Source organism: Sapajus apella, unplaced genomic scaffold, assembly GCF_009761245.1.
Source record: "Sapajus apella isolate SASKATOON/1434 unplaced genomic scaffold, GSC_monkey_1.0 scaffold81, whole genome shotgun sequence".
Lineage (NCBI taxonomy): Eukaryota > Metazoa > Chordata > Mammalia > Primates > Cebidae > Sapajus > Sapajus apella.
The window spans coordinates 149,468-160,035 of record NW_022437021.1 but is presented as its reverse complement, the minus strand read 5'-3'; the positions used below and the strand labels follow the sequence as shown (position 1 = coordinate 160,035).

Genomic DNA, 10,568 nt, shown 5'->3' with positions numbered 1-10,568 from the left:
ACAGCTTACCAAAATATACAAAATAGTTCTATAGCCATCAAAATAATTGAATCATAATTTAAAATATTCCAAGAAAATTCCATCCTAAACAACTTACTTGGTGAGCACTAAAAAGTATTCAAAAACTAATTCCAAACTTAAGCCTTTTCAGAAAAAGAGTGATACTTCTTAACTATATGAGCCCAGCAAATACCTGAAAGCAAATGAAGTATGAGAAAGGAAAATTACTGGCCAATTTCACTTAGGAACATAGATTCAAAATTCTAAACTAAGTATTAGCAAGACAAATTCGGCAAAGGATAATTCATTAGGAACTAGTTGGGTTTATGCCAGGAATCTAAAGTTGTTTTTACATTAAAAAAACCAATTACTATGATCAACCACATAAAGGAGATTTAATTATCATCTCAAACGGAGAAAAAGCATTTGCTAAACATTCAGTATCCATTCATGATAAAATTGCTTTTAACAAACCAGGTATAAAGGGCACTTATCAATGAAAGGGTTTATACTGAACAGCAGCAGCAAACATGGTGAATCATTGAAAGCTTTAAGACTGGGAAAAAGACAGGATATTTGTGATTTCTTCTGGATTCAAAACTGATAGTCTCAGATAATATAATTGTATATGTAGAAAATCTAGAAGATTCCACAAATTTCCACAAATTCAGATGAATAAGAGAAATTTGTTGGATGCGAAAATTGCTATCAATTGAATTCCTGTGTAGCAGCAAAAACCAGCATTAAAATTTATAAGTATTTTATCAACAGATATTAAATACTTAGAAACCAATTTAGAAAAAGATGTTAAAAATTATCTGGAGGAAATTGTAAACTTTCTACTTAAAGTCACTAAATAAGTTTTAAATGAAGTGGCACTCCACAGTCAAGGATTAGAAGATTTAATATTGTAAATATCTTGTTTCCAAATAGTCTGTAGTTTCAATGTAGTCTTCATCTAATTTCTAAATGTTTTAATTTTTAAAATTGACAAGCTTATTTTAAAATTTATATGAAATTGTAAAGGGCCAAGAATAACCAAGGCATTCTTAAGAACAATGTAATAAGACTTACCCTACCAGATGTCAAAAGATAGCTTTAGTTATTAAGATAATATAACTTCTTATTATGTGGAGCCTTGACTTATGTACTGCACTATAATGGAGAAAGGACTGCTTTTCAATAAACTGTTCTGAAACAGTAGTATTTTTCTAGGGAAAAAAAACTTTGGTGTCTCAAATTGGTTATAGGTTTCTTAAAGATCAAAATATGAAAGGCAATAATACAATACTGCAAGAAGATAATACAAAAAATATCTTCAAAATATTGAAGTAGGAACAAACTTTTAAAATAAGACACCACAAGTTCTAAAGAACAATGAATAAGTCTGATTAGCATGTAGCTTCTTGTTAAAAGTAGTAAAGAATGCAAACACAAGCCTCAGAGTGTAAAAAGATAGTTGTGACACATAATAGCCAACAAAACATCTGAAGAACTCCTATAAATCAATGAAAAATAGGTAAAATTCAATAGAAAATGGGCAAATAATTGAATAGGAAATTCACAAATAAGGAAATTTACATGGTCAGTTAACATAAAAGAATCCTTGGCCTCATTTGTAATAGGGGAAAATGCATATATAAATTACAATGAGATTATATTACACAACTTTCAGGTTTGATAAAGTCTGACAATAACAAGTGTTGATGAAGATAAATAATAGAAACTCTTATCTTGCTGGTGGGAGTATAAATAACTATAATGTGTTTGGAATACAATTTGACGTTTTCTAGTAAATTGGAAGATTATTATGCATAATACTATTGTATTTTCATGTTACTGCATTGATGGTATTACATTGTGGTATGATGGTTGAGTACAGACACTTCTGCCAACTACATGGATTTGAATCCCATTTTCCTAGATTTTTGGCCTTGAACATGTGATTTGATTCATAAAAGTAAAGTCTACCTCCCTACCCCAAAAGCAATTTTTGTTCTCACAGCGTTGAGAGCATTAAATGAATTAGTCTTCGTGAAATGTTCAGAACAGTACCTGGAATGTAATAAACGCCACAATGCATTTATTATCGTTATTGCTGTTACTGTTATTACTTTGCAACTCACAAAAACAGTTCTAGACAATTTTGTGCATGTGTGGATTAGGATACTATACAAGAATGTTCATATAAGCATTTTAGCAGCTTCGGTTTACTTCTAGGGTTTTTATGGTTTTAGCTCTTACGTTTAAGTCTTTAATCTAACTTGAGTTAATTTTTGTATAACGTGTAAGGAGGGGATCCAGTTTTTCCCAACACCATTTATTAAATAGCGAATCCCTTCCTCATTGCTTGTTTTTGTCAAATCAGAAACAATGCTAATGTACCTTAATAGTAGAATGGAAAAAAAGTTATGCTATAGTCATATAACAGCAAACCTGAATGATATTTTCATATATACTGATGGATGAAAGAAGTCAAATATGGTGTGAATGCATTAGCAGGAAGTTGGAAAACAGGCAAAAAAACAATATTGTGAGAGATGCAGGTATTTATGGTAAAACTTTAAAGAAAAGCAAGCAAATTACAATCACAAAAATTAAATAGTGGTTAACTTCACTAACAAGGTTGTGATTAGAAATGGGCACATGGAGTCTTCTGGGATCCTGGGGGGCAACATTTCATATTCTAAGATGTGTTATGTGCATATGAGTGTTTATAATTATTCTTCAAATTTTATGTCTACCTCATTGACTTCCATTTGTAAGCTAGTAAAAACTTCTGGAGTGGGAAAGATAATTGTTCAAAGTGTAGGCATGGGGAAGAGAGATAATCTCTAAATGGACAGTCCAAAGGCATTCAGAGACATTTGCTCAAGATCAAGAAAGAAAGAGTGGACATGATATGGAACCCCTCCTCCCTCTCCTAGGCATATTGAACCTTTTAAAGGAGAGTGTTTCACCATTGAGTACAATGGTGGATTTGCAAAAAATATGAATTATTGGGTGCCCACCCTGAAGAATCTGTGTAGGACAGAGCCTGGGCATTTGTAGTTTTAAAAAAGCTCTCTAGGAAATTCTGATGAGTTTCTGGGCTTGACTTTCACTGCTGCATAACTTGAGCAAAACTAATAAAATAGGAAAATATTTCAATTAAAGGTCAACCACAGGTTCTCTCATTTATAGTCATTAGCTTCCTTTCAACATAATCCAGCTCCCGACAATTTTGAATTATTTATAACATTTCAAGAATTTGGCCAATGTGTAATGTAGGAATATATCTGCTTAAGAGGGAAAATTGACATAATGTTTACTTTTGGGTTGATATTTGTTGCTTTTATCTATTTTTTATAAAGCTCATTATTTTCTAGCTCTTGGCATTTTATGTTGATGTGTTTCAAAAAATTGGTGTTACAGTGAATAACACTTGAGGGTTGTTTGCATTTTCCTTTTGGTAAGAGACCTGATAAAGCAAAGACTACAGGACCTTTGTTATGTCAATTTCATTTACGTAACATTACGGAATTCAAGAGGCTGATAAATGTATCTAGTTTAACAACATTTTTGGCCCTTTTATTTTCAGAACTTGTTTGATCAAGGAATGCATTTTGTCTCTCAAGATTAATGAATTTGAAATACAAATACACTTATTCCAACTAGTTGAGTGTTTTGGACATCTTTAAGTTTGACTTACAGAAACATGCAGAAATGCTGGGGTCAACTGCCAGTTATGGGCTTTAAGAAATGTGTTATTTTTGTACAAATTGTAAGATTAACTTATAATGTTTTAGCAAAGAAATAATGGAGTTCGATGCTAGATACCTGAAATTGTACACCCTTTTCAGGATTTCAAAATATATCAGTGCAAAATCTGAAAGGAGCTGAATGTTGAATAATTGTTGCTAAGCAATATTAAGAGAATAACTATCTGTATAGTAATTGCATATCTAATGAATGCTGCCACTCATGTTAGATGACTGAAAGGAGAACAAAGCACCAGGCTACAAGAATAGTAAAATTTTACATTTAAAATGTATATCATAATGAACTTGTAAGACAAGCTCACTCAATAGCAATTTGATTTTAAAATATGACTAAACAAAAAGATTATGGTAAAAACATTCGAATGAATGGGATTTGGATTAGATAGTATTTTAAACCAACTAAAGTAGGGAGAAAGGCAACACCATAACACTTCCATAAAATAATACAGTGAATAACTTCAAAATACTGGAGTTGTTCTCAAAGCTTGGCTTTGTGAAATATGTGAGGGTGCCTTTCTGTCTTCTAGATGCAAAGACATATCTCACATGGTTTAACTCTGTTGCCCCAATCTCAGTCTTTTTTTTTAAAGGAGAATTTGTATTATTTTAATTATTTTTATGTACAGAAAACTTAGCTGTGTTCATTTAACCATTTGGTGGCAATATCTTTAAACTTTGGCTTTTCCAGCTTGGCAATGCAAGCCACAGACTTGGGACCCAGGACATTGCCTCCCCAGTGACAGGGGAGCTCATCATATCTGTCGTTGTAATTGGTCCTGATAGCTTCTACCAGCTTAGCCAGAGCTCCTTTGTCATCTAGGTTAACCTGTGTGAAGGCTACAGTGGTGCAGGTCTTCCTGTGGACTTGATGCCCCAGTCTTGCCTTTCCCTTGATAATGCAGTTAAGGGCCGCCATTTTATAACACAGGACAGGCAAGAAGATACCAGCTCAATGGGATCCATGTCCTGTGCAGTCACCACCAGCTGAGCCTTCTTGTTCTCTACCAAGGTGGTGACAGTGTTAATTCCAGCTTGAAGGACAGGTGATCTGTTAGTGGAGACATACCCTTTGCCAGCAGCTTTCTTCTCAGCCTGGGCCAACAGCCTCTGCTTCTTCTCTTTTTCTCTGGTCAGTACTTGTGGGCCAGCTTACGCAGCTGAGTAACTGTTTGGCAGTACAAGGCCTGGGTGACCTGGTTAATCTCTGGAGGCACTTTCAGCCACTTATAGAGGATGGCTCTCTGCTGCTGCAACCTGATACAATAGGGCCATTTCACAAAGCAGGTGAAGTCCCTTTTGGTCTGGATGTCCTGTCCAATGCCAAAATTCTTTAAATCTTTCCTCAAACAGGGATTCACTACTTTCTTGGCTACCTGCTTCTTCCCATTGGCCTTTCTTTTTAGCATCTTGGGCAGTGGGAGGAGAGAACCCAATCTGAGTCTTTCTATAGAGAATCCAAGTTCCATAGGCACATATTTTGTTTTATTCACTGATGTTTGACAAATACTTATAAAGTGTCAGCCACATTGTAGGGACTCAATAAATATTAGTTGAATAAAGTAATACAGTACCTAAAAATAGTATGTCAGTCAGTGTTCATTCTAGAGACAAACCGTCAATATGAATAAAAAGTATTAGGTAGGGAAGTAACTTTAAAGCTGTTATAAAGCTGTAAAGAGAACTCAAAGGAATACCATAGGGATAAGGCAGAGTATCCACAGAAGAACAAACTTGGAAAGAGGGGCCCTTTCCAAGGTTGGGATTCAGAGCCTAGTAGATAGCAGAGGCATTTGCTGTATTGCCCAGGCTAGCGCTAGTGTACAGTTGCTAAGCAAGCAGGAAACTACCCTCTGGTAGGTGTGATGGCATTGGCAGGCAGGCAGGCTTACAGAGGAATTTGGAGTTTTGGGATTCTGCTCATTGGTAAGGCTGTGTACAGACAGGTATGCAGTGTGCCTATCTGGGCATCTTAAGAAACAACCTTATGCAATGCAGGCAGGTTGATGATAGTAACAAGCACACAGAGAGTATCAGGCCTCAGGAAATGTGTGACTTGGAATGCACAGTGTTTGTGTCTAGAGTTACACAATAAGCAACTTGGATAGAGATGGACAGAGGCTGATAGCCAGGTAGGCACAAAGAGGGAGTCAGGGCATCTGAAGCTTATTTGTGGGCAGGGTGCCCCATAGCCTGAGACGTTCAGTGATCATGTCCTGAGTGCCAGGTGAGGTGATCAGCAGTCCAGGCCAGGCTACAAGCTTGGCAAGAGACTATACATGCTGGACATTCAGCTGGCAGAGTACAGTGGTGTCCCAACACACATGCTGGTGCCATCTGTGCAGGAGCAAAGGAGAAGCAAAAATGGCAGCACACTAGATAAATCCCTGCTTTTGCAATGATCCTCCACACTCTCCATGGATAAAACTAGAGATTTTCTCACTACAAATGAAAAATATTTAAATTTCCATCATCACAGAGCTGGTTATGCAGATCACATTGGAGAAGAGAGGAAATAAACTGACATCAAGCATGTGTAATTAACACAGAAGGTATGCCAGATACTGAGATGTATATTGGTTCTTATATAGATTACATATAATATATAGCTATTCATCTATTAGATGGATCATGTTACATAAATTATTTAAGCCTCAACTTCCCTATGATTTGCTATTACTGTTTTATAGATGACTCATCTGAAGCTTAGAGGAATGAAGTAACTTGCTAGGTGTCAAATGGCTGATAAGAGTGAGAAGTGGGATTTTAGCCTTTTAAGTTTTCCTAGCACCTATGCCCTTAACCACTATACCATTACACTTCCTCCCAGAGGAAAATGTAATTGAATTGGTAAAGGTGACCTGTTGGGTCAGCACCTATTGGTCATGTCCCAATCAAGTGACCCTTTAGACAGTTGCTTTCCAGTGGTCTTACCCACTCAGAGGTTCTCATGTTGCTTGCACGGTGCTAAGCATTCCTTTAGGTACCTCTGCCATCAGTTCCTCATAGAAGAGCAAGCCTTACTGGTCATCGAATAGTGATGCCAACAAACAGAGTAGTCCCACTAGAGTCCCCTGTGCAGGGAGACAATGCAGGCATGGCAGTGAACACTGGATGATAGCAACTCTTCCAAAAGGAAACTGTGAGGCAAATTTTCTGAGATCCTGAGGTCATGTAAATGGGCCCTAACTCTGGACACAGTTAATGGTACCTTTCAAATTCCGGAATGAAAAGAAACACCTGCTTAAAGTACCACACCAATCGTCCTCACATTTTGTTCTTAGGATTTTGGTCTTAGATCTCTTCTTACTCCATTCCCTCCCTGGGTATTCCATCAACTCCTTTGGCTCTCTGAGCCATGTATTTAATGATATCCAAATCTCTCACCGGGCTACATCTCTTCTCATGAGCTCCATACCTCTGAATCCAAGCATTCCTCACATATCCACCCCTGGCTATCCTAAGACCCAAAGACCACAGTTCAAAACTCCATTCATTCAATTGCCCAAAACCTGATCACCCTGTTTGCACTTTCTGTGAACTGAATCACCCAGCTGTCATTATCAGAAACTGTCATCTTTGATATGTTTCTCTTCCTTAGCTCTGCATGAGATACATTCCTTTTGTTCCTTCCCCACCTTTATCCAACCTATCACACCAAGTTGTGTTTATTTTATTTAATAACTCTTAGATTCACTCAGTTTTTTCCTATCTACACTTTCACTTTAGTTCAACCCATTATCTCTTCTGGATTTCTGCAATATCTTCCTAACTTCCTCTATAATTGACCATCCAATCTGTTCTATGGAGTGCCAGGAGGGTAATTTTCCTCAAATTCAAATCGATTATGTCACTTCCTTGCTTTAAAACACTTTAATACTATCTTGTTCAAGGTAAGTCCAAACTCCTCAATGCATATTGTTAGATGCTTTACGAGCTAGCCTGAGTTTACCTCTTGAATCACTTAGAGTTGCTAAAACAAAAAACCACATAAAAACTAAAGTTTAATTGAACAAAGAATGACCCAGAAATCAGGCAGTTTCCAATCCAAAATAGGTTCAGAGAGACTTCAGCACAGCTCTGTGATAAAAGATGATTTATGGACAGAAAAAGGAAAGTGCCACACAGAAAACGGAAGTGAGATACAGAAACAGCTGGATTGATTACAGCTTCATGTTCACTTTATTTGAACATGGTTTGAACCTCTGGCTGCCTTCATTTGGCCAAAACTTGATTGAAACAAGATTCGGTTATAATCTGTTTACACATCTGGTTTACAGTGTTTCTCTGTATGGAGAAATCTTTAGGCTGAACTTGAAATATATAAGAAGGCAGTTTTAGGCTAAACTTGAGTCCAGTCAGAAGACAGAAACTATACCAGTCATTTTCATTAAAAGAATTTAATATGAAGAGGTTCCAATTAGTTATTAAGAACTGATAAAGCAAGAGAACAATAAGGTGTCATAGAGGTGGCAATTGCAGGAAGAAGCTATCAATTCTAGAGCTAAGGGAATAAGGGGAAGAGGTTAAAATTATTAAGGTTTAAAAGCTTAGAAGTATGCCCCGAGTAGCTGAAACTCAGACCTCCGAGGAGAGGGGCAGTGGACAGTGGGTGTCTCTTAGATGGAGTGAGTATGAAGCAGCTAGTTTTGCAAATGTTGGAAATTGCAAATTTGCTCCAACTGCTGCTACTAGAACTGGCTGCCACTTCTAGAGTGAAAAGAGGCTGGAGGACACTGACAGGAACAGGAATAAGAAGCAAACAGGAAGTAACAAGGCTTTTCCTTCTCCAATCTAATAGTTTTCCCCTAGTATCCCCTATTGGGAGAGCCTAAGAAAATCATCTGGTAAAGCAGGAATGTGTTTGGAGAGTCCCAACACCAGCATCACAAAGCTCAGTTAGAAGAGTGGGTTTGAAGCTTCGGAACAGTAATTCAGAAACTGGCAAAATCCATCTCTTTAGCTACTCACATACTTGCATCCTTCTATGTGTATTTGTTTTACAAACAACAAAAACAACTCTATGTTTCCACCCAGAAATGCAACTATCCTTTGTACAAATGAAGATGCTCTCATCCTGTTTTCAAAACGAGGAGCCTAAAGTTACAACAATAAAAGCATCCACATCTATAAATGATTACACTATTTATCTCTTGGCTATGATAGCTACTCCCCAAATTCAGTCACAGTTCCATCTGAATATTTCTTCACCTAAAGACCAAATTATAAACTTAACTGCCAACAAAATTTGTGAAAATAAGAGGAAGCATATGAAAGGAAAATTTACATGTATAGAGATGAACACTCACTTATGTAATAAACAGAAAGTACATATATTATTTAGGCATTATTTCTTAACTAGTCCCAAGGTCATAGTTTATAACTTTCCTCTTTCACTATAAATCCCCTTTCTCTTTTGAGGGATTTCTCTTTGATAAGGTTGTAACTTCACCTTATCAAAGATGTCATTGCTGGTTTTTTTTTTTGTTTTGTTTTTTTTTTTAGGATTATTTATGGAAAGGGGGTTTGTTTTGTTGCCCAGGCTGGAGTGCAGTGGCGTGATCTTGGCTCACTGCAACCTCCACCTCCTGGGTTCAAGCAATTCTTTGCCTCAGTCTCCTTAGTAGCTGGGATTACAGGTGCCTACCACCATGGCTGGCTATTTTTTTTTTATTTTTGGTAGAGACAGGGTTTCACTATCTTGGCCAGGCTGGTCTTGAACTCCTGACCTTGTGATCCAAACACCTTGGTCTCCCAAAGTGCTGGAATTACAGGTATGAGCCACCGTGCCCGGCTCATTGCTGTTGTTTTTAACCCGGTGAGATGTCTCAAACCCTCATTTTGAAGGACCTGAGTCTTCAGTGGACCTTCCCTTTTGGGGTGGAGAAATTTCTGGGTTCCAAACATAGTCCTGCTCTGGTGTAGGCAGAAACCCCATTTCTGTTAGGAATCAGACTCAATCATTCCAGCCAGTTGATTAACCCCATCTTTGTCTGTTAAATCAGTAGCATGAAGAACCCTAGATGGCTAGGTGGTAGCCCTGACTTATAATTCAATAGTATCCTCATTGTGTCCCCTGGTAGAAACATTTTTCCCTTAGAACTATATCTTCTAAATTGGCAAAGCTCAAAGCAAAAATTCTGCAAGAGGATTACTAATAGTGAGGGGAATTATATGCAATTTTGTATGTTGATTCCTGGGTCCATCTATCCTGACTATGGGACAGACAGCACCAAATATTGGTCACTAATTCAAACTATAAACTTCATCCTGTAAAATAGAACCTCATACATTGTCTCCAAACTGGGATCATAACTGGGTCTTCACTAGGTTATTCTGGCATTCTACTAGGTCAACTGCTTCTAGGTGATTGGTGCTGGAAGATTAATGAACTCATAAGCCGATTATGCACCTTTGCTCTGAAATGAGTTCCCCAGTTACCAGCAACATTTGTATAGTAACATAATGATGAGTGAGGCAATCCAAAGGTTCACAAATTGTGACACTGGCAGTGTATTATAAACAGGGAAACCCAATTCATATACAGAATACATGTCTATTCCAATAAGAACAAATCCCTGTCTATTCCATGTAAAGAAGAGACTGATGTAATCAATTTGCTACCAGATATCTATCTAGTCCCCTGGGGAATAATGACACATCAAAGGGCTAAGCGTTGGTCTCTGTTGTTGATAGATTAGGCTTAACAACAGTGGTATCCATGTCAGCCTTGGTGGGGGAAGTCCATGTTATTTGGCCCATGCATAGCATCTATCCCTGCCACTGTGGCTACTTCGTACATAGGCTCAT

At 37.3% G+C, this 10,568-nt stretch overlaps 1 pseudogene; it reads right to left on the bottom strand.

Moving 5' to 3' along the window:
* Positions 1 to 3,974: 3,974 nt before the first annotated feature.
* On the bottom strand, positions 3,975 to 7,694 carry LOC116533243 (annotated as a pseudogene).
* Positions 7,695 to 10,568: the final 2,874 nt, after the last annotated feature.